Source organism: Globicephala melas, chromosome 3, assembly GCF_963455315.2.
Source record: "Globicephala melas chromosome 3, mGloMel1.2, whole genome shotgun sequence".
Classification (NCBI taxonomy): Eukaryota; Metazoa; Chordata; class Mammalia; order Artiodactyla; family Delphinidae; genus Globicephala; species Globicephala melas.
Genome location: NC_083316.1, coordinates 101,507,742 through 101,533,373, shown reverse-complemented (window position 1 = coordinate 101,533,373; position 25,632 = coordinate 101,507,742). Strand labels below are relative to the sequence as shown.

Sequence of the window (25,632 nt, the reverse complement as noted above, 5' to 3'; positions counted from 1 at the left end):
AAACTGGAATGAAACACACAACAGGTGACAAAAATAAGCTGAAAGTCCAACCACTTCTCCACAGGAAGGATTTCCTTCTGCCCAGTCCAAATGACAAGAATCCAAAGTAAGTGCTGTAAACCTGAAGACAGATAACACAGAATTGATCCAAAGGCACCTGAATCCCCAATATGAACCAGGGTTAGTTAAGGCCTAGTTTTTCTTACAAAGCTCAGGGCTGCATGATCAGCAAGAAAGAACAGTTCCAGAGCATATGGAAGACTGCATTCACTGAAAAGTGAGGCTCCCCTAAATTACATCTCTGTCTGACAGATCTACAGCTATAAAAATATCATGTTCAGAACTAATATTATTGTCAAGATATTCTGCTGTGCAATCAAACCAACGAATTACTAAAAAGTAATTCAATAGAGCCAATTTAAATTTTACAAACTGCTTATTACTAGAACTCTCCCACATTACTGGTGGGAATGCAAAATGGTATAGCTGCTTTAGAAAACAGTTTGACAGTTTGTTATAAAGTTAAACACACACCTGCCATATGACCTAACAATTCCCCTAGAAACTTCCCCAAGAGAAATGAAAACTCAGATTCACACACAAAACAAAAACTGCACCCAAAGCTTTGTGGCAGCTTTATTCATTATCACAAAAACTAGAAACAAATACTTCAACTGGTGAATGGATAAACATGCTGAAGTACATCCATATAATGGAATACTGCTCAGCAGCAAAAAAAAAAAGTACTGATACACACTACAACATGGATTAATCTCAAATGCATTCTGCACAGTGGAAGAAGACAGATTCAAAAGGCTACATACCACATGATTCCTATAATTTATATTATATTCATGATTCATTATTCCTATAAGTTATATGATATCTGGCAAAATTATAAGATAGAGTAGTGGTTGTTAGGGGCCAGAGTGGGAAAAGGGGTTGGCTACAAAGGAGCAGCATGAGGGAATATTTTAAGGTGATGAAATTGTTTTCTAATTTGATTGTGAGGGGGAATGAATTTTGCTGCGTTAGAAACAGAAAAAAGAAAAACTTTAATATAAAAAATATCTTACAATACAATCACAGTTAACTGAAATGCTCAAAAAAATAGAATATTTCCTCTAAATATTTCCTCTAACTAAATTCATAGCCCATGAATGCATTTCATTTCCGAAATCTTTCTAGAATGTGTTTCACTACTTTTAAGCCTGAGTAAATAAGTCACAGGCTTGTGTTTATTCTTTTATTTAAATTAGGCCCAATTTATGTGTTTGAAATTTGTCTCATACAGCTGTGATGATGCAAACTAAATTGGTTTCGGATAAGCATGGTGCCTCAGGAGGCATTTAATCAAGGTTCTTCCATGTTAAAATTCTCCCTAATAAAGATGAAATGAGTAATCTATTCATTCAACAAATTAGTAATCATTAGAGGCCTATTATGTACCAAACACAGGAAATACAAATAAGACCACTGTAATCCCTGCCATCACATAGCTTAAACAAACAATAATACAAGGTATAATTTGTCCTACAAGAGAATTATAGTGCTTTCAGAGCACATAGCAAGTGCACATAACCTAACCACATAAGGTCTAAATGTCCCATTAGGATCTATACCTTAAAGTGCCTGGAATCTTGGTAAACACAAAAATACATGTACCACAGTGCTCATGACCCCATTACCCTTCAGTATTTAAGGATGGAAAGAAAGCAAAAACCATATACACAGAACACTATCACTGCACAAGCAGTACAATAATCACTCCCCTACAAAAGGTCCTCTTTAGAGAAATATCAGAATATGCAGATTTACTTCTGTCACCTTTCCAGCAAACATTTTTCTGATACAGAATACCATAAGTATGAACTTCTCTGGCTGAGGAATATTATTTTAAAGGGGGTGGGGGCAGGGAAGTAATAAAGAAAAGAAAAAGAGAAAAAGAAACAGACAGGATGGGGAAAAAAAAAGAAGCCTGAGTAGGTATAAAGGTTTTTGCAGTGAACTCTTAAAAACAAATTAAGGAAGTTTAAGGAAACTAAAATAGAGGCACTGCAACCACACCTCTTCTTTGTTATGAAAAAGGAAGCCAAGATATGTAAAAAGAGGGCTGCCTGCAGGTGTTGTGGCATGAAGTTACCATGTACAGAGGTAAAATTACATAACCCCAAGGACTAAAGAGAGTGTGATGAATACTCAGCTATGCCAAAGTTACCCGAAACATTTTCCATCTCAAGAATCCTAATTACACAATGCTTCTGGGACCACAGTGGGCCCCACAAGACCCAGTATTAAAAAACCAGAAAAACTTTCAACTGCTAAAGAAATAAACACAGATTAAAATAAAGTGCCTCTTGGTATATACATATTTACAAGAGTAAAAAGCAAAAGAAATTTGCCAGGATCTTACTCAAACTCCATCTCAGAGGACTAAGATGCTGAGTAGTTTCTATCAAGAAATAAATGGTAGAAGCAAATTAATGCAGTTCCACAGTTCCTTTTCCAAAGTTCCTGCAGTTAAACATTTTGCAATTCAGAATTTCAGGGGTTTTTTTTGTTTTGTTTTTTGTTTTTGCAGTATGCGGGCCTCTCACTGTTGTGGCCTCTCCCATTGCGGAGCACAGGCTCCGGACGCGCAGGCTCAGCGGCCATGGCTCACGGGCCCAGCCGCTCCGCGGCACGTGGGATCTTCCCGGACCGGGGCACGAACCCTTGTCCCCTGCATCAGCAGGCGGACTCTCAACCACTGCGCCACCAGGGAAGCCCTTTCAGGGCATTTCTGACAGGTGATACAGTGTGTAAACACCATATACTTTTTAACACCCATAGAGAAAGCTGTAATGGCACAGAGAAGTCTGGGACAGCACACTATGATTAAACATTTACTATTTCTGCAGCGAAACCTACAAATACATGAAATAAAGACAAACAGTTCACAACAGGTTTTGTGAAGAAAACCAATTTGTGCCAAACATACAAAAAAAGAATTTTGGTTTTCAGAGCATTTTAGATGTCAGAATTGTTGATGAGGAATTGTGGTGCTATAGAACAGTACCCATTACTCTATTACTAATTATATGTGCAAAATGTTACTGGTAACCTCTTTATCATGTGCTTTTATTGTAGTATTTTGATGAACTCAAAATAATTCTAAAAGTCTCCCAATGGTTCACACATAATATGCCCTCTACACTCTATCCACCCTTAAATTTCTCTAACACAAATTCTCCTATCAGGGCAGTTTACAGAAATCTAACCCTTGAAATTTATAGAAGAAATGCAAATCCAATTTTGCCACCATGCAAAAAATGTTCATTGAATTGAATTTAATGTGTTGAACTCATAAAATGGCTTGCTCTTATGTTGTCACAAGAAAAATGCTAAAACTGGTAAGAGTGTTCCTGACCTAGGAAGCAGCAGCAAATAAGTTACCATGGACCCTGATTTGCCATAAATGATAAGACACAATAATCATAAAACCCTGTTATCATAGTGCATTTATATGTATATATTTACTGACTACATACAATATAAACAATATACTACACGCACAATATACTGTAACTTAATTACTAAACTATTTCTACCAAGGGGAAAAACAGAGACAGTACCTCATCAACAACGGTATAAAAGAGAGTAAAGGGCTTCCCTGGTGGCGCAGTGGTTGAGAGTCCGCCTGCCGATGCAGGGGACACGGGTTCGTGCCCCGGTCCGGGAAGATCCCACATGCCATGGAGCGGCTGGGCCCGTGAGCCATGGCCGCTGAGCCTGCGCATCCGGAGCCTGTGCTCCGCAACGGGAGAGGCCACAACAGTGAGAGGCCCGCATACCACAAAAAAAAAAAAAAAGAGAGTAAAGCGGTAGAAGTACAGTTATACTAAACAACCATTAAGGCCCCTTCCATCCTTACGTTCCATGAAAAATACAACTCAATGATATTGCAAATATGATAAATATAACTAATAAAATATGATAACTAAAACTAATCAAATTTTTTTAAACTAATCAAATTTTGATGAGCAACATTCTTATACTAACTTTAAAGATAGGATTGCTTTCATCACTTAGGTTTCTTAAGATTTCTAGGGGCATCTGAATTGGTACCTTAATTTATTCTAGATAAATTTCCCTTTAACAAATTTTCCAAACTTCAAGTTTTGGTGCTACACTATTCAAAAGCTGCTAATGAACAAGGAATAAATAGTGTCTTCACTAAGCATTCTGAGTATGAAACCCTGAAGAGAAGTCATTTCATTAACCTGGTCCTCTTGCATATATTTTCTATGCATTTCTATCTCATCTTCACACCTCCATCTCTGATTAAAAAGAGAATTTGAAAGTAAAAGGAAGACGTTTTTTCAAAAAAAGCTAAGAGATGTGTATAAAAAGAAGGAGAAATCAGTCATTTTCAACCCTGAAGCGCACTGGAATCACCTGTAGAAATCCTAAAATAGATCAATGCCTTGGCCCCATCCCCAGATTCAAATATAAAGAAGTAGCATGGGTAGAATCCCAGTATCTGTAATTTTTTCAAGCTCCCCAGAAAATGTTAATGTGAAGTCAGGGCTGAGAACCACTGGTCCAAGCTGCCTTCTCCACAAATCCTTTTTTCTCATCTACTAGTAAGTTAGCACTCTCAGCGCTACAGCAAGGATTGAAAGCACTGTCATTAAAATTGCCCAATTTTGTTCTCTCGTTTATTCTGTCACAGAAAAAATTTTACTAATTTTCAGTTGGAAGATTTTTTTTAAAGTGGGTATGGTAAAATTTATTTTAACTTATTTGAAATTCTCATTCCCAGTGCTCAGGATTTTATTTTTCAATCAGCCTTCAAAAAACAACCTTCATTAGTAGAGTATTTAGATTAACAATATACAATAAACACACAATACACATTCCAGTTATCAACTTCCAACAGACTATCAGAAAATACTCAAGAGAATGAGTTTAAAGAGCTGATTACATTTTGATTTAACTACAAACATTTTCAGAATCCCAAATATATAAAGAAATATTAGCCATAATATGCCGACACTCATATGATAGAAAAAGAGCTCAGTGAATAATCTACCACTTTTTAAAATAAAAGCTGGCATTACAAGATTCCACATCTTTAAGATTTACACTTCTTTTGGGGGGTGGGGGGGTGGCGGTTTTCATGTTGTTTTCAGATCCTTGGAACAAAAGAAGAAAATAAAATAATGTTTTACAAAAATATGCATCTACAAATACCAGTTTCTTTTTCAAATGTCATCAACAACTGATACCTACTAGTTTCACCTCCAAAACAATACTAGGTTATTTTTGCACACCAAATTAGGATTTTATGAAAAGGCCTTATAGCCATGTGTACACACACCGTTAGACTAGTGGAAGAGTCTTATGGGAATTTTCTCTCCCTATAACATTACCTACTATATTTGCCTGCCATTTGAAAGTATTCATTGCTAGAATATATAATAAGTATTTCACAGAAATAGAAAATAAACATAACACAGACTGGATGTAAGGGGAAAAAATCATTTTCACTTCCCTTTTTACTACAGGAAACTCTGACTATAACTTTGACTCCAATATATCATACTCTGATACCTTGCCAAGTATACCACTTGAAGTCAAAACCAAACAAGTTAAAAAAATAGATAACAAATTAATAATTAGAAAAATTCAGAAGTCCACTTTCATAAAATATACTTGTATCAAATGGTATCATACGGCCAATTACAACTTAAAAAATTTTTTTTTTTTTTTTTTTTTTTTTTTTTTTGCGGTACTTGGGCCTCTCACTGCTGTGGCCTCTCCCGTTGCGGAGCACAGGCTACAGACCCGCAGGCTCAGCGGCCATGGCTCACGGGCCTAGCCGCTCCGCGGCATATGGGATCTTCCCGGACCGGGGCACGAAGCTGTGTCCCCTGCATCGGCAGGCGGACTCTCAACCTCTGCACCACCAGGGAAGCCCCTCAACTTAAAATTTTAAGATATATAATTTGTAATAAGTCCAATTTTTAAAATAAATACTATTACAAAGTATCAGTGCATTCAAGGCACACTCTATTTAAGGTAATATACAATGAAAGCGGAATTATATGTTAAATTCTAGGTTGGTAGAAAACATTCCACCCCAGAATTCCATTTTCTTCCCTCAAAAAAAAAAAAAAAATATTTTTTCCCAATGGTAAAAATAATGCATAATCATAGCTGAAAATCCAAACACTACAGAGAAGTATAAAAAGTATAAAAATAAAAATCATTCCAAATCTATAAATATCTGTCATTAACGTAAATATCCTTCCAGGGGATGGATGGATTTACTCTGTATATTTATAACAACACTGCAACAATTAGAATTACAACAATTAATTCTGTATATTAATTATGTATTTATACATACATGTCCCCATATATGTCCCCATACACACACACACAATTTTCTTTTACATATACTGAAAACAAAGAAATCTTTAAGATAACAACTTTCTTGAAAATAAAAATATATGAATTGTTCCAAGCACTCATTCTGCTTCTGCATTTTCGTTTCAGCAGTCCAGGTTTGAGGTTACTGTGTGTGTGTGTGTGTGTGTGTGTGTGTGTGTGCGCGCGTGCGCGTGTGTATGCATGCTGTTTTTGTCGACTGCTTGAGAGAAGATTAAAAGATTTGTCTGTTTGCTTGTTTTACTTAAACACGTACACACACACAGACACACACACACACCAACTCTGGCTACAAATTTCCAAACCCTGAGAACCCAGATATCTGTATTAAAGGTACTTGGCTGACTGCTTTACATAACTAGCCCATGGTCCTGAGCAAAACTGCAAAGTAGACAAAACTTTTCATGGCCTCCCACTTTTTGGTCAGAAAGAGCACTACACTATCAATGAGGATAGGAAAGTTCTACCAACCAGGTGTGTGACTTAAGCATTTCACTCAACCTTCCCACAATTCATTTCAATTCTAAAAGTCTGTGATTCTCCCCAGCCCCCACAATTTTTATTTATTTTTTATTTTTTTGCTGTATTCAAGATACGTAACACCTTTCCCTCCTACCTCAACCAGATTCCTTGATTCAAAATAAACCATTTCTCTGACTGATAAATTCCCATTTCCTCAAGACATCTATTCTCCTCCAGGTATGACAAAGAAATCTGATGAGATCAAAGATGTGGACAAGTTTTGTCCAAGAAGGAGGGTAGCAACACAGAAAAAATTTAAATAAGTTTACAAGTACAAATGTTTAATTTAAAGTTAAAATAGCTTTATGAGTTCCATGAAAAAAAGTATAATCTTTAACTGATTTTACTGACTCAAAGTTAGTCAATAAGAAAACTAGCAGTGTTTTCAGTTCCTAAAATATTCATACCTGAGCATATTTAAGATAGTCATATAGAAGCAGCCTTCTAATCTTTCATCCGTTACATTTGTACAACACTTTAAAGTTCAAAGTGCATTTAGATGCATTATTTATTTTCATCCTTAAAACAAGCAGATGTGTAGATGTGGTGGTCACTATTGATTGCCTCTCTAACATCCGTTTCCCCTATATTCCTCCTTCCCACAATTTTTTAAAATATCCTCCCTCCACCATGTAACTCAGGGAAATGTGACCCCATCGCCAGTTGCAAGGGTGTATACCCTGATTGGTAGAAACTCACTATGATAACCCTGTCCCTCTTGTCATAACTGGTTTGGAAGGTTACGTGACCTAATTCCGGTCAATAAAACATGAAGGGGAAAATATGTTGGTAGGCTTGCGCAAAAGATGTCCTGGCCAGTGCACCAGGATCTTGCTACCAGTCTGAGGATGAATCCAACACACATGGGAAAGCAGAGCCAAGTAAATTTCACAGAGGCTAACCAAAGCTCAAAAACTAACCCTGCCTTCATACTTCAGCATTCCATTTCAGCTACTGCATTTCAGGTGTTGTAATGTGGTGACACCAAGATAAAGAGTATACCCCATCTACCTTTCCTTCTCCAACTTCGAGCTCCTTTTTCAACACCTATAAGCTTTCCTTTGCCTTTGGGCTGAGCTAGACGAGAAAGGCAAGTAGTTACTGTAAGCTGTTAGACCAGCACCCTTTGCACCAAGCTCAACTGCCCCTGGGTATGGCATTTCCTCTTCCAAAGGACAATTTCCTCTACCAATTCACTCCTGCAGTCCCTACTCAGGTTGAGGAGATGGTGGAATTACAAGAAGGCTCTCTCCAACCCTGATGCTGTAATAAAAGCTGAAAGGTAACATACGAAATCAGACGAGGATCCTATCAGGAAACATGTGGGAACCATGTGACCTAATAATTAAACAATTCCCCCTAACATATGAATGACTATATGTTCAGGAATACCAGTATTTCTCTTTTTTAAAAGAGGATGCTGTTAAACAAATCTCTATGAGAGATTATAACCTAGGTGTTACTTTAGAAGTAGATACCCCTTTAATATACTATTATTAACCAACAGTTCATAACTTAGTTAAAAAGGGGAATCATAAAAGAATCTACCTTAAACATTTTAATGCAACTAAAACACAAAAATATACTTTTTTTTTTTTTTTTTTTTTTTGCGGTACTTGGGCCTCTCACTGTTGTGGCCTCTCCCGTTGCGGAGCACAGGCTGCGGAGCACAGGCTCCGGACGCGCAGGCCCAGCGGCCACGGCACGGCCAGCGGCAAGTGGGATCCTCCCGGAACGGGGCACGAACCCACGTCCCCCGCATCGGCAGGCGGACCCCCAACCACTACACCATCAGGGAAGCCCACAAGACAGTCTTTTAATGCAGGGCCAAGGTCTTTCCTTCAAGCATGAGTCCATGGATTATAGTTCTACTTTATCTTTCTTGCAAAAACCACACCCATAGTACATCACCTGTGATTTCCAGTTTGTTTCTTAAACATGGAAAGACATCTCACAAACACTTATAAGCAATTTTATTGCAGAATCTTACTGCAAAATCTACAACTTTTAGGGTTTTTTCCCTAGTCATTTAATTTCACCTACACCGATTTTAACTGGAAGTGACTTCAGCTACTCACCTGTTTCCAAAGCAGCCACTGGTTCTCATACAAACACCTTTTCGCCTTCATAGTTCACTGAATAACATCTCATTAAACTATGTAATTACAACAAGTACAACTGCCATTAACAATTTGCTGGGTACACAGACAAATGATTCTTGGTAGGTATACACGGTATACGATAACCGGTGGGAATAAAAGTTCAAGAACAAACTAGAGGGTAGTCTACTTCCATTTAATGTAGCATGGACATCAAGTAGTGAATGAAGAGTATAACTTAATCTTTTGAGTGGGTTAAAGAGAGGTGAGCTCAGAGATTCTCCTGTAATAGGCTATCCCCAAAAGTCTTTGCTCATTCTACGCACCAATCAACACTCTGACAACTCATATATATCAGCAACTCCTAAATTTAAGAGAAGATCTGCATAGTGCCTGCTATGTGCCAGGCATCACATCATGGCACTTTATATGAATTTCCTCAATCGGAATGAAGAATATAATGGCAGAGAAACCCTCTCCCTTGCCCCCTTGTTTTTCCAGCTAGCTATCAGCTAAGGAAAGTAGTTCAACACAAAATCAACTAAATATATGTAATAAATTTGAATACAGTTAAAATCTGCATTACCTCACTGAAGAAGAAAGCATTAGAAATTTGTGTTTAAGAAAAAGAGTATATACATCATGAGATTTTACTAATTATAGTAAACGCTATAAAAAATGTGGACATGATATAGTCATGTGGACATCGGTTTTAGCTATAGATTTTCATTTAATTACATTATAACTATGTGATATATCATTAGTAAAGAAAATGATCAAAATGTGTGTCTTATCTACCAAATACACAGGTACTTCAAGTTCACTGTTAAGAATTCTTCCTCAGAACTAGGATGATTGGCAGGGAGTAGAAGGAGAGAACATAATATAAGAGAGTTTAAGAACAAATCACTATGCATCTTCCATAGGTCCCATTATAAGGAAACCCAAACATTTATAGTTCCTAAATCTCAGCTCTGAGAAGGGAGCTAGAAAAAACATGGCTAACAGCAGTCTCCACTGTGTCTCTAAAACTTACCTATCCCCGATTATCTGTCCCATACCATGTTTTCTGACTAGTTCAGAGGCTCTCCAAAGTCACTTCACATTAATAGACAATACACACTTGATTTCCACACATTAACAATCTCATGTATGGTTCTTTCCTACAGATCAGCACAAAAATGATACTGAGGTAGCTTACGTTACTAGAACCATATCTTCTGCTCCTAGAGAGTCACTACTAGTAGAGAACTACAGATATCCCAAAACCGCCATTTCCAAAGAAATTATATCTTAAAGAACAAACACCCAAACACATACTAACAACATTAATCAATACCACTAAGTGCCAACTGCATGAGAAAAGACAAAAAGGAAGAATATGGAAGATTAGAGAAGACATCATTGGTCTAAGACTGTGAAGTCAGGAAAAAAAAAGAAAAAGATTTAAATATGCACTCTGCTACTTCCAAGATATATCTTAAACAGGTTGCTTAAATTCTAGAAAACTCTGCCTCCTACTGTCAAAAGCAAGGCTTACACCACCTAACTCACAGAGTCATCTTAACAGTTATCATTTATGGTCCTCAGACCAAGTGGGCACTTAATAAATTGTAATAGGTATTGTTATTATCGGGAGGTTCAAGATACAAATTTAGTTATAATGTAAATCCTTATTGAACACTAAGAGGGGAATAGTCAGTAAAAAACTATCAAACAATCTCCCCTGTTACATGACTAGATGATTAAACAATGGCGTCATAAGGGTGATATTTTTCTAAGCACTCCTTTGATAATGATTAAGTTTGGGATTAAATTTTTTTAGAGTCGTCAATATTTAAGATGACTAAAAACTCTGTATATATTTATCCATAACTGTGGAAGTCTCTCATGTTGTCATCTTACTGGTATAGTCAATTCTCTTCCTATGTAGATTCTTCACATTTCACTTTATCCATAGCAAATCTCACCTTAAAGTGTATTAACAATAATATAACTATCCAATGACCTGTATTTTGTTATTTATTGTTTCAGATTCCCACTATTTAGTTTGATACATCCTTTTGGAAAGCCCTTTGAAACTAAACAACTACTTGTTCCATTCTGAAAAAATCTGAACCAATAAACCACACCAGAATGATGGTCTATTCCCAGCATGAAGGGGATTACAGAGGGCACCCAGAGAAGAAAAGGGAAAGATTCCCATTTCTTCCCAAGTCATATGTTTAAAATCTAGATTTATTTCATATAAAACCAATTACCAGGTTACCACACACTCATATCCAAATGCAAGCAAAGAAATATGACAAAACCATGCAGGAACTGTTTTAGATTATATACTCTTCTGCTTTTCTCCATTAGCATGAATGATAACAAACTGACTATTCTAATTTGTTGCCTTTAAACTTACTAGCCTTATTTGCCTACCTACTTGCTATCAGCATAGAATCTATACACTTGGACCTTCATACCTTAAACTGACTCACTTTTAAATACAAGGCATTCTAGATGTCCATGGATTGACTGATCCCCACCTAATTTTACAGCTTCTATTCCCACAGAGACCTCCTGGCACAGCAGCCTTAGGTCCAGCTCAACAGGCCCCATGATAGCAAACCAGCAAGCCGGTTCTCAACTGCTCCCTTCACCTACAAAACTACCCACACCACCCCACACACACACCGACCCATTTTGATCATTAAAATATTTTAAGCCCCAAATGGAGTATTACCAGCTCTAACCTCGTTTATAATTCCCCAGTCAAAATTGGTATCACACTCACACACACACACACACACACACACACACACACACACACACACGCATGCTTCCATACATTTCTAATAAACCCCACAGGAGTCCTGTGTTGCAATTATTTCTGTGCATGTCTGCTTCTCCCTTAAAGGTCTTAGTCCTGGGTCTTAGTCCTCCTCATGTTTCTACCACTCTTCCACCCTCACCACATAGTAAAAGTCCCCTACACAAAGTAAAGGTTCAGGTTGAACTAAACTATTCCTTTGTTCTAATCCTAGTTCTTTTATTTGAAGGAATAAGTGACTTCTGTGTGCTGAAGATTTTGTTAATAGTTAATGCTTGCAAATCTAACAATGAAAATGTCAATAATTATATAATGCATTAGTTTTTAAGTTGATGAATGGCAGAAGAGGTCAGTGAGCACAATAAACCATCAGAAAAGATAATCATTTTCCAAGATTCCCCCAAAAGTCTCATACATATCAACATCAAAATTAAACTTTCTGTCCCCCCGTTCTAATAAGAACTACTTACTCCTTATACCTGAGGCATATTCAGAAATGCAAGCACCCTGAATGCAAAAGTGTCTCTACACTCTGCTACAAATCTATACCAAAGCCACGCAATTTATCTTATTACACCTTTCTTCCAATTCCCATAAATATGATTTTCATCTTTTGTGCAACTATAAAGGCTAATGTATATAAAATAAGAAAATAATTGATCTTAACTCAGAATACAGTTGGTGCAAAGTTTGGGAATAATTACAAAATACACTAAACACAACTCTCCACTCCTCTCTGCCAAAAAAGTTATTAAGAATGTCACAAACCAGATCTGATTTTTGGTGGGAAATGTTTTCTTAAACTGGCCTCACATCTTATAACTTCTGTGATATTTTTCTTTCACAATCTGCTTATTTACAGGGAAAGCAAATATTCTTCAAAAATATATACACGGTTTTACTGATTAGATATTTTTAATTTTAAAAAGTATTCCAACTCAGATATAGTTTAACCTCTTTTACTATCTGTGGGCAAATGTCATTCCTATCACAAGAAGTAATTGCAAACGTAAAAGAAATAAGTACTAACTTCTTTCCTTAACTTATTAAAAATCAGTAGGTTTTTAATTCTCCAATTAAAGTCGATGTTCTAAAACCAAAGGTTAAAAAAGGGTCACTTGCTGACCAGCCTTGGTACTCATTACAACAGAGTTAAAACTAATTCGCACAGAGTAGCAACAGTAGCCATCTCCCACACACACTCCCACCCATTAACTTTTCCTCCTTCCCTGGGAGAACTGGAATGATCGTAACACAGGCCTAACTACCCTCACCCCAGGAGCAAACACACATCTCCATCACCACCCCGCAGAAAAGAAACGCGGAGGCTGTGGACCTAGAGAGCCGACGCTCCTGTGGGTCACTTCCCCTTTGCAAGTGGGAGAAACAAACAAAGCAGCACCCTAACAGTAACCATCAGAGTAATTTTGAGCCCCCGACTAATACCTTGGATAAGTTCTGAGCTAAGTCAAAAGCTCTATCGAATAGGTAAATCCCTACCCCCCCTTAAAACAAATACCCCATCGGGAAGTTTCTCCCAGAAATGAATGCTGACCCCTGACACCTCCTCCAGCCGACAGACGGCTCCCTCCCTCCTGCCTAAAATCCCCACTCCGAAGGGCCTGCCTAAAATCCCCTCTCCAAAGGGAATTGTCTGGACACAATCGCGGGGCGCTGGGGGCTGCACTCCCGACCTCTCAACCCTCCCCCCAAAAGCCTCTGCCTTTTCCCAGCTCGCCCACCTCCCCGCCGTCCCCACTCGCTCCGCACCACTCGGGCAACTTCTGCGGCCAGCCCGGCCAGCCGGCCGCGGCCCCCTCCCTGCCCAGCGAGCCCAAGGCGCCCTCGCCCCCCGGCCGCCACCGCGGCCGCCTCCAGCCCGCGCCTCCGCGCCGCCCGCCCGGGTCCTCGCCCACCCCTCCCCGGGGCCCCCGCCGGCGGCACCGCCCCCGCCGCACCCCACCCCACCCAGCCCGGGACCCCAGTCCGCCCAGCCCCACCCGGGGAGGAAGGCGCCGCGGCCGCGCCGAGGCAGCCGCCGGGCCGGGGCCTCCCGGCCAGGCGCCAACGCGAACGGGGCTTTACCTCAAAGGCGCGGCCGCAAGTGGCGGGTCGGTCCCGGGCGCAAGCGGCGCCCCCCGGTCCGTCAGTCAGCGGCGGCTGGGGCAGCGGCGGCGGCACATCGCACCCGCCGGCGGCCGGAGGAGGAAAGCGAGGCACGCAGGGAGGGAGCGAGCGAGGTAGGGGGGAAGGAACAAGCGAGGGAGATAACGCAGCTCGGACTCGGTCGCCGCACTACTGCCGGTGCGTCCTACCGCCGCCTCTGGCCGGAGAGTCGCCGCCCGGGCCGCGGCTGTCGCCACCAATGCAGCTGGGAATGAATGCACAGCGGCGCCTCGCTTATCCGGAGGTCAAACATCCTTCTGCCTCGGGCATCCGGATCGGCGCCGGACCCGGAAGTGAACGCTTGGAAAAAAAATTAAAAAGGAAAGCGTCTTTCTAGCGGCGGCGGCCACTCGAGCTGCCCGCATCAGCGAAAAGAGCCGAGTAGAGCCGAAGGTTACACCGACTTGCTCGGATTGGTTGGCTCGCCGACCGGAAGAGAGGCAGCACGCTCATTGGCTGGCAAGGCTTATAAAAGCGAAGCCACGCCTTTCTCCCCACCTCCGCACCGGCGGTGAGCGTAGCGAGCGTCGAGTAATTGTGGATGCGAGATGTCTCCCTGGGTGAGGCCTTGGGAGGAGACGTTTGGCGAGGTCTGTGGAGAGAGCTGGGCGAAAACGCTCCCATGGTTTAGAGGAGCTACGAAAAGTTCCCCGCTGCTTGAGTGAGCAGGAGCCTAAGGGCGCCATTGTGCCAAGTCGGGGTGCCGAGGCTTTTCCGAGTGTACAGAGCACAGCCCTTCAGGTGCCAAAGAATTTTAGGGCCCGGCCAGAGGGAGTGACCTCACTGGGTTGACATTTTCCCCCACTTTCTTGTAAATCCAGAGCTGTATCAGGGATTCAGCTGCTTAGAAATATAAAGTGTGGCTCACGTTTGCATTCCGTTTGCTGTCTATAGAGAACTTCGTTTGTGAGCTCAGGTAACCCTCTCGACTATATAATGTGGTAGCTATTATCTCGGTTTTTCTAGTGAACCTTCTAAAGTTCCTAGAGGCCCAGCATCACTCAAGTCATCAAATTGTAGACACAAATTGGAACCGATGTTTTCTGACTCTACTGTCCACTCTGCCCACAGAGGGGAGGCAGAAGATTACATTCTTTCTCTTATGGTTGGTTAACTGGGATGAAGATATGTTACTATGGAAGACCTATATGGAAATCGACCCACCATGAAGGCATTGTAGAAGACTCTGAAACTATCATTTTTAAAAAATTGTGTCTAAAGACCTTTCAAAAGTCAGACATAAAGGTGTGCATGAAGAAAAATCATAGTCTGGTGCTATGTTTAAATATTTATCAAACATATTTTTATATTTTCAGTACACTTGCTGCATCAAGGAAGTCTTTAGTCTCTTCTATCTCCCTCTCTCTCTTTCTCTCTCTCTCTCTCTCTCTCTCTCTCACACACACACACACACGAAAAATTTGAAAGGCTCCAGTGAAACAAATGCACTTTAAAATAATTGAGGATTTATCTCATTCTCCATTTCTACTTTAGCAGACTGATGATAGGGTCGATGTGTAATCTGCAGGGGGTAGTTAGTATGGAAAGATGCCGTTTTTGTTTTTGTAATACAACAGTGCCTTTTTTTAACTCTACTCTTATGCTTTCTCAAACTGAAGGTTATGAAGTGACTGGTATCACCCATCTTAGAGGAAAGTGATAGTAAGGACTGCTTCTGTGTTTACCACACTACCATCTTTCTGTTAGAGACTCAAAAGGAATGAAGATTTGTGCATGCTCAGGATGGAGAATAATTTGCCTAATAAATAAGGCATCTCCACTTTTCTGATATATCCCAGGACCCGAAACTAGACAAGAAACAAAGTTAACCCTATCTCACTAAATGGAGAAGAAATGTCTACAATACTGGGAACTATTGTCATCAATGACCAACAAACCATTTTATACTCTCCATCTCAAAAACCTCAGTTTAGATCAAGAACACCTCTACTGACCCCTCAAAGTTCTGATAAATGTTTAAGAAATACAAGTTTATAAATAGATCATCAAATCACATTTTTAAATTATATATGGATAGGAATAAACATTTATGTTTTTAAACACCTCAGAAAAGGCTGCTTTTTGTTAAAATTTGACCTAGACGCTCCTATAGATTAAAATCTGCAGGTAACCTAGGTAGGAAGCCAATAAAATTTCATGTCATTGTATTAACTTGTAAGGAAAAAACTGGCAATATGAAAACAGCCTGTGTTAAAGAGGGAAAGACCAAATTACTTGCATCTCAATCAAAACTCTTTGTTCTGTAGCGTGATGTCTCAACATAAGCAGACAGATCATAATTTCCATCTGCTATATTGTACATCAGATATAGTTAATTTTTTGTGTCACCCCATATTTCCTAGCATTTGCTACTCTTCAAGTGTTTATATACTATTAATATGTTTTCATGTTTCCCAAAGCAGTGTCATATTTTTTATCACCCTGAACTTTATTCTGTTGAATTTATATCTCTATAGATATAAGTAAATATTTGTCCCAACATTTGGGCATGCAACAACTGTTATGATTACTATGAAAAACAAGATAAAAGCAAAAGAAGCTTTACTAATATATTTGTATTAAAACAAGCGGGGATGGGAGAGTTACTTCAAAATGACTTCAGTCTAAAACTATCATGAATTCCTTAGGAAAAAAACAATTTATCAAGTGGGAATTTGAAAAGGGAAGAAAAAGAAAGTAAAATTTCTGGGTGCCTTTAATTGCATATCTGAGATAGTATAAGTGTTCCAATATCTCCCTTACATCTTTTGATTCTTTACTTCTGTTACTATTTCTCTTCTTCTCACCCTTCTGCACACTCACTGTGGTTGCCCAGCCATGCCAACGTACACACATAGACACACCCATACAAACAGAGTGGAGAGACTGTAGGAATAAGACCTTCAATTAGAGCAGGAAAACTATTCCATTTCTTTCTCCCAGTTGAAATCTTTTTTTTAAAATAAATTTTTTTTAATTTATTTTTGGCTGCACTGGGTCTTCGTTGCTTCGTGCGGGCATTCTCTAGTTGCAGTGCGCAGGCTTCTCATTGTGGTGGCTTCTCTTGTTGCAGAGCACAGGCTCTAGGTGTACAGGCTTCAGTAGTTGTGGCTCGCGGGCTCTAGAGCGCAGGCTCATAGTTGTGGTGCGCAGGTTTAGTTGCTCCGCGGCATGTGGGATCTTCCCGAACCAGGGCTCAAACCCGTGTCCCCTGCATTGGCAGATGGATTCTTAACCACTGTGCCACCAGGGAAGCCCTTGAAATCTTGCTGCTTACCAAAAAAGAAAAAATGACCAGCTTTACTTTCCGCAAAATATACCTATCAATCTCTCTCTCAAGCAAAGCACTTGTAAGACATGAAAAGAAAGCATTTGTCAAAAGAGAAATTTGATAAATACAAGTTTCCAGGGTACCATTAAAGATTATGAGCACTAACACATAGATTTGTGTTATAATCATTTTCCCCTCCACCCCTCATTCATACCATTAAAATACTCTCCTAAGCCAAACTTGTTTTGCACAGATTGGTCAAGAAATACCCTAAGGGCTTCCCTGGTGGCGCAGTGGTTGAGAGTCCGCCTGCCAATGCAGGGGACACGGTTTCATGCTCCGGTCCGGGAAGATCCCTCATGCCGTGGAGTGGCTAGGCCCGTGAGCCATGGCCGCTGAGCCTGCGCATCCGGAGCCTGTGCTCCGCAACGGGAGAGGCCACAGCAGTGAGAGGCCCAAGTACCGCAAAAAAAAAAAAAGAAAAGAAAAGAAAAAGAAATACCCTAAAAATACAAATAAGCACCAAAGACTAATCTACACTTAACTATGTGGCCAATCTGGCTGAGTTAAATACAGGCAGATATTTCCCAACTAACAATGTAACAACCAACATTTGCACAAACTCTGATTTATATGATTCTGTCTGATTCTGACAACAACCTATAAAGTAATATAGCAGCCATTATTATTTTTTCCCTGTTAGGAAAGTGGAAGGATGGTCTCAAAGTGATGAACTGACTTGCCCAAGATGATATAAGTGATAACCTGTTAAATGTAAAATACAAAATTATGTGATTAAAATCTTTACCAAAACTTTTCAAAATAAAAACACAGGAAACATTCATTCACCTGGAGGACAGATGTAATTAGGAAAAAGTAAATGGTCTTATAACTGGAAGTTATATGATAAATAACTGCTAGGGAGGTAATGTACAACACGATTAACACAATTAACATTGCTTTATGTTATATATGAAAGTTAAGAGATTAAATCCTAAGAGTTCTCATCTCATGGAAAAAAATTTTTCTTTTTATTTTGTGTCTATATGAGATGATGGATATTCACTAATCTTATTGTGGTAATCATTTCATGATGTATATGTAAGTCAGATTATTATGCTGTACACAATGTTATACAGTGCCCTATGTCAATTATATATCAACAAAACTGGAAGAGAAAAAAATTTTAAGGTACGTGCCCTCAAAATTTTTTATTTTTTTAAACATTAAAAAATAATAAGAGGAAAAGAAGAAGTAGGTAGTAGAAACAGGAAGAATGCAAAATGAGACACTGTAACAGTAGCCAGAGCCTGGGAGCAAAGCAGCACATTTTACTCAGACTAGGAAAATAACCTCTTCCCCAGTGAAGCCTGCAATCAGGGGAGGCAAAGGAAGGATTCTGGGAGAAAGCCAGTCACAGACAGCAGCTAGCTCAGGTTTGGGGAAAGCTGCCACTTAGCAAGCTTTCCTTCAGATTGTTACATGAGTAAAGCCAGAAAGGGTCAAGACGCTGTTTTATACATCCCAGGAAGGACGATTTTAAGTATTCTGTAGTTGGCAAAAATAAAAGTAGAAGAATCACAGAACTTATCTGAGAGGATTTATCATATTTTATTATCATAACCTCCAGTATTGTATTTTATAATCACATCTTTAAGACTCCTTGTCTTAGCTCAGCTGACATAAAATATCATAGACTGGGTGGCTTAAACAACAGAAATTTATTTTCTTACAGTTTTGGAGGCTAGAAGTCTGAGATCAGGGTGCTAGCATGGTCATATTCTGGTGTGAGCTCTCTTCCTGGCTTTCTGATGGCCAGCTGCCTTCTTATTGTGTACTCATATGACCTTTCCTCAATGCATATGATCTCTCTCTCTCTTCCTCTTTCTAAAAGGGCACCAATCCCATCATGAGAGCCCCACCCTCATGAGCTCATCTCAACCTAATTATCTCCAAAGGCCTCATCTCAAAATGCTATCACATTAGGGGCTAGGGTGTTAACATATGAATTTGGGGGGGACACAATTCAGTCCATAGCATTCCTCAAAGGAATACTTTTTTTTTTTTTTTTGCGGTATGCGGGCCTCTAGCTGTCGTGGCCTCTCCCGTTGCAGAGCACAGGCTCCGGACATGCAGGCTCAGCGGCCATGGCTCACAGGCCCAGCCACTCGGCAGCATGTCAGATCCTCCCAGACCGGGGCACGAACCCGTGTCCCCTGCATCTGCAGGTGGACTCTCAACTACTGCGCCACCAGGGAAGCCCAGGAATACTTTCTATGTAGAGAGTATGTCATCTATAAATGAAAGAGAAGCTTAAGGTTAGACAGGATAAAAATAAGGAAAGACAATTGTAAATAACATAACATTAAAACCTCATAGAGGAAAAGAATACATCCTTAAGAGAAAGAACTTCAATAAAGAAAACTGTTTATAGAGAAAAGCTACAAACACCATGAAAAAGTGTAAAAGTGTCTTGCCAAAAAAGTGGTTAAATCTCTAAGTAGGCAATTTAATTTTTGTTTTTTTTCCATTAAAAGACCTGAAGTTTGGCTGCTTTTATGAAAGTTTGGCTGTTTGAAAGATGCTGTTTTGTGATAAATGGAAGAGTTAGCTAAAGCTGTGATTTTTTTTTTTTTTTTTTTGGTAATGTTTTCACAAACAGTTTGAATTCTGGATCGTATATGAATCTAAGGTTTAGAGATGGCCATAATCATTGGTCCCTGTTCCATTTTCCTTCCCCTGGTCTCCTTTTGCTTTCCATAATTATGTTTTCCAATATCTTTCTCAAGAGCCCATCCTAGCTCATGGGCTACATCTGACCAAGACTGAGTGTCTCATCAGCCCCATCCACAGGAATCATACAGTCCTCTGGCTGAAGAAGCAGAGTGCCAAGTAGGAGCTCTGGATTAGAGTGTAGCCTTCCAACTGTGCCACTCCCTATCTGTTACTCCTTATAATGGTTTCCCCGTCTATAGCATTGGACTTCTCCCTTGGTTTCCTTTTCTAATTGAAACTGTAGCCTTTCCCAGAGCCCCATCCAATATAGAGAAGGTATAAACTTGGTTTGGAAAATTATTCACTAGTCCAAGTTCTGACTAGACCCTAGGTCACTGGCTAAGGTCCTGCTCTGAGGCGCAAACTACTAAACTTCTTCAGATATCACCCACTGACTAGGCTTACTGGATTACTATATCCTTCTTCTGGATAGTACCACATTGTTGCCAAAGCTCATCTAAGCCATGCCTGAACTTCCTGCACCCTTTGGACAGTGAACAAAGGACTACCTTGATTGGGGTCAGAATCTGTGTTTAATTATGTTTCTTTAGTCTGTGTCATGTTTGGTCATTCTTGGTCTTAACTTCATCACTCTCTTCACCAAGCAGTACTGCTAAATTCCTGACACATTGTCATCCTCCCACCTGTTTCTATAGTGCTATCGATGCCATATCTGACTGGACAAGATCACAAGGTCAACAAAAGTTAAAACTGATGTGAGAGGATACCTTAGTTAGAACCCACTTCCATTTAGTTCTCATTCTACTTCTTCTATAATTAGAATTATACCATTTTTTCAGTTTCCTTCTATTTTCCTTCCTTGGACAATTTAAGTAGTCAGAACCTCAGTTGGCTCATATGTAAAATGAACTGGTAATACCTACATCATATAGATATCAGGAAGATTAAATGCAATGATATATCCACTTACCACAGTGTCTAGCATATAGAAAGCACTAAATGTATGTTCATTGTTAGCTACCATGTGACCCCTAAGAACCTTCATTTTCTAATTCAACATGAATGATAATCAATAGTTGAAAATATCAGGTCCCAAGCTGTTCCATAGCTTTAAAAGTCCAAGAATTACGGAACTGGATTAGTGGTTCAGAGCAAATCAGTATTTTAATTTGCTCCAGGCCCTATTTTTCTTGATTTTACCATGTATACTTGGACATTCATGGTGGACTGGCTGTCCAGCATCTGTTTACCCTTTCTTAAGGGCACCCAGATTTCCTTTTGATAAATTTTCTCCATCTCACTGTATTCCTTGACCTGGGGCTCTGGCTTCCTGTAGGTATGGTATGAGGTGGGGAAGAGTAATAGGGGACACATTGCCCAAACAATGCCAAATGGATGCCCTGCCCCTAAATTTGAATCTTGAGCAGAGGGACATGGAATCTGAAAACAGTTGGAATTGCATTCCATCCAAAAGCAGCATTCTGACCCTACAGTTTCTGCTCTAGGACAGTGGCTATGATCTTACTTCCCAGCCTTTGGAGCATTTTGGATTCTGCCCAAACCTGGACCTCCAGCTTCCTGTTAACTCTGTTAGACCACCCTTATCACCCCCCCATCCCACCCCCCCGCCACACACACACACACAATGCCTTTCACTCAATTCTGTTTTGCTTGCATTAGCAGAGCAAGTTTCTATCGTTTGCAACTGGAGAATCCGGACCACTAAGCTTTCATTCCTGGCTTTTGGTTCAGCTCACCACTGTCTCTCCTATTTGTATTCTTTCTTTTGTGGCCTGGCTCTGTGTCCACGTGAACACTGGAATTCCAAACTGTAGTTCAGTCCCGCTTCATGTCTTTGGCTTCGCCCTAGTATAATCTCTGACTATCTTACTGTTGTTGTGAGGCTGCCTGGCTTCAGGTTTGTATTCTCCTAATTGACAGAGCTGGCCACACCCTGTCAAAGCTTTGTATTTCAGTGCAGCTGCCTCCAGTCACCAGGCACCTCTACCTAAGCTTCTGGCTGAAACCCTGCCAATTGCAGACCTAACCCTCTGGACTGTGACTTAATGCTTTGTTTTCTCCCAGCTTGGGTGACTTGATATTAACTAAGAACAAACTTCAACCAAATGCCAGTACTTGCTACTCTGTAGAACTGTTACTCTGTTACATAGTAGTATGTATTTGTCAATTTATATTCATGACGATGAAAGCCAATGTCATCCTGTATCTCATTGCCTTTCCGTATTTTACCTCTGCTCTTCTGATTTGGACTCGTATCAGCAAAGAGATATCAACTTGGTCTCTTTACAGTGGAATAAATTCTGTAGTCTAAAATTACTATAGCTATTTGAGTACTTAGTGATGGGGTACCCCTTGTTTTTACAAGCTATCTAATCAACTTAATCCTGGTTTTGGAATACTAAAGAGAATCTAGCTGTGGAGTGTTTGGACTCCAAACCAAAGCTACCGTCTTCAGCTTCCTCCTGCGTGCCTTTAAACCAGACATTGATATCTCACTTGAAATTTATAAGTGGTGTCGAAAAGGCAACAGAGTCATGATCAAGGTTTCAAAAAAGAAAATAGAACCTGGCTTTAGGATTCATTTCCAGATATCAGAAAAACCCAACTGTATGTGATTGTTATAATAAATGTTAATTATTACTGAACTCAATAAGCTAAAACATTGTCCAAAGAAATAGAAATAATTATCTGGCAGATATTGGAGTGATGACTGGTAAATAGAGGAAAAGAATGATGATTTTATCCTGTACATGTAAAATGAGTTTTTAAAAGATTGTAATTCCAAGGCACTTTAAAATATAGTAAATTGACTATATATCCCTCATAGGTTATATCCTAAGGACAAAAAAAAAAAAAAAAACGCAAAAAGTTTTCTTTTTTTTTTAACCTTTCAGTAATCATATTGTTGGTGGTAGTCTTGTTGTTTTTCTGAGAGTGTTATATGTGTAATGTGGGATAAAGCAAAATAATTATGGTATCTTATTCTACCATCCCTGATGTTGATACAGATGAAAGAAGAGACCAACTAAACAGCCAATAATCCTGAATTTGGATGGGAAATATCATCATGAACTCACAAGAATCTTCTATAGATATTTCTTAGCTCCGTCCATTGAAAAGGTGCAGAAACAAGCCCAATTCAGTTGCAATCATTACCTTTAGTCCCCACACTTTACAAATAACAGAGCCTTTGGAAGAGAGACAAGCAGAAAACAGCACAACATTAGTTTCCATTGCTGTGTAACAAATTACCACAAATTTAGTGGTTTAAAACAAACAAATTTATTATCTTACAGGTCTGGACATCAGAAGTCCAAAAGGGTTCTCACTAAGCTGAAATCTTTTTGTTGGCAGGTCTATGTTCCTTCTGGAGGCTTTAGGGGCGAATTCATTTCCTCATGTTTTCCAGATTCCAGAAGCTTCCTGCATTCCCTGTCTCATGGCCACTTTCCACCTTCAAATCCATCATCACATAACACCAAATTCTGCTTCCATCATCACATCTCCTCTGATTCTCTCCTGCCTTCCTCTCTCAGTGATTGCATTGAGTTCTCCGGCATAACCCGGGATAATCTCCTGGTCTCAAAATCCTTAACTTAATCTTAAGGCAAAGCCCCTTTTGCTATGTGAGATAATATACTCATAGGTTTGGGGAATTAGGGTGTGGACATCTTTGGGAGGACAATTATTCTGCCTACCACAGGCACCAAGTCAAATAGAAGGATTTGAGTTCTTTTTAAGGAGGTAGAGCCTAACCCCAGTTGCCAAGACAAGGACCCACTTAACAAATGTCACTGTTAGTATAATTTTATCAGTATTGCCTACAAGCCTTACATAATAATAAATAGGATAGACTGAAACTAACAACTACTGAGTGTCTGAATAAAGAGTGTCAGGCACTTTCTAAAAACCATCCTTTTGTTGTAGGTAAGTGTCCTTTTCATAGTTGAGAAATTAAGACTCAGAGAGGGTTTAAGCAACGTTCTGATCACTCAGCTAGTGAATGGCAGAGCTAAAATTTCAATACAGACCTCTAGATTGAACCTGTTTAGGCAAAGAAAGAAAGAAGGAGGAGGGAAGGAAGAAGGGAAAGAGGAAGGGAGAAAGAAAGGGGGGGAAAGGAGGATTCTAAATTAGTGATTTATACCAAGCTGAACTAGAGGAACTATAAGTATTCATACGAAAGAGGGCTGGAAAAGGACAGGCTGAAGGAAAACCAAGACCTCTTTCTAAGCACAGCTTCAAGGATTTTAGCACTCACAGAAAACAGCACCAGTCAGAGAATTACTATGGTCTGTAGTCAAATACATCTTAATCAACTCTTATTCCAAATGTCAAGTCCCAATGAGTGAAAGGATCATTAAATCAAAGAGCCGATATTTACCTGCGTACAATTGGCTTCGTTATGTATATAGGTCTTTTCAGCCATGTAAGTACACAAATAGTTATTAATAATTATTTTTAGTAAACATTCTCCAACTGTTAACTGCTAACAATTCTATACCCCAGGCATTCTTTTCAACTAGTTTATCCTTGAGGACTCAATAGGAAGTTACATTGTTTGAAATTAAGTAGTATCTGTTCTAACATGTCCAGATTAGGCTTAGCTTTGATAAGAGGATGTCCATCTAATTAATAGGTCTGCCATTAATTAGCAAGAGAGACGTGTTTGAGAGTATAACTTTAAGCTGCTTGTTGTGTGATACTGAAAATTCATCTTAAAAAATATTTTTGGAGGATTTGCTAAAAAATATGCAGTCCAATTTCAACAGATACTCTCAAATTTATCACTGGATTTAATCAGGTGTATCTGGCCCGCATTCTTTTGTGTCTCTTCTACTGCCCCCCAAAACACACCTTCAGAGACTTGCTTTACCAAACTCTTCCTTTCTGTTGTGATATTGCTTTCATTGAGGGACATTCTAAGAAACAGCCCTATGAAACTCATTATAGTAATTACTGTAGGAATACTTTAATGATAATATTTACTATATCATATCATATCTTTTACATGAGGACCCAAGAAATAAATTCCTTTTATGTTACAATACCAGGAAGAGATATGGTTATTTTAAACAGCTGGTTTGTTTTCATCTTACAGATGTCATAAATCAATTAACTCATATTTACTTCCAGCGCTGATTTCTAGGAAGCCTAGAGCCAACTTTTTAGCCTATTTCTAGGTAGTCCACATACCTTTTGACATGCATGTTGGGAACCAACTCTGGGATAATCTTATTTCATACATTATTTCCCCCTTTTACTTTTATATTGTTATACTGTAAGTAGTTTTGTAAACTGCCTTGGCTCCTTTAATAATGAAACTGAATACAGAAAATATGTGAAAAAATTAAGATTCTGCTTGTCTATTTATTTAGCATATTGCATGAACATTGTTAGTATTTTTCCAAATTTGGAGAGTATATTTGGGTTATTGTGACCTAAATGTGGCACTTCTGAATTTCATACCAGGGGTTCCTGAGGGGCAACTTGAAGAGAAATGTATTCAACTTCTGGAGCAGACAAAACTGAGGTACAACAAGACTGAAATGACTGTAAATTAG

At 39.4% G+C, this 25,632-nt stretch overlaps 1 protein-coding gene across 6 annotated transcripts in view; it reads right to left on the bottom strand.

Moving 5' to 3' along the window:
• Positions 1 to 14,405, bottom strand: part of CSNK1G3 (casein kinase 1 gamma 3) — a 132,759-nt gene extending 118,354 nt beyond the window's left edge. For 3 of the 6 annotated variants that reach the window (XR_009563449.2, XM_030869771.2, XM_030869772.2), the window contains exon 1: positions 13,960 to 14,404. The gene's annotated coding sequence lies outside the window, so the exon portion shown is untranslated. Of the gene's footprint in view, positions 1 to 13,959 lie in introns of all 6 variants that reach the window. The other 3 variants (XM_060296151.1, XM_030869775.2, XM_030869776.3) reach the window with 3 other exon arrangements.
• Positions 14,406 to 25,632: the final 11,227 nt, after the last annotated feature.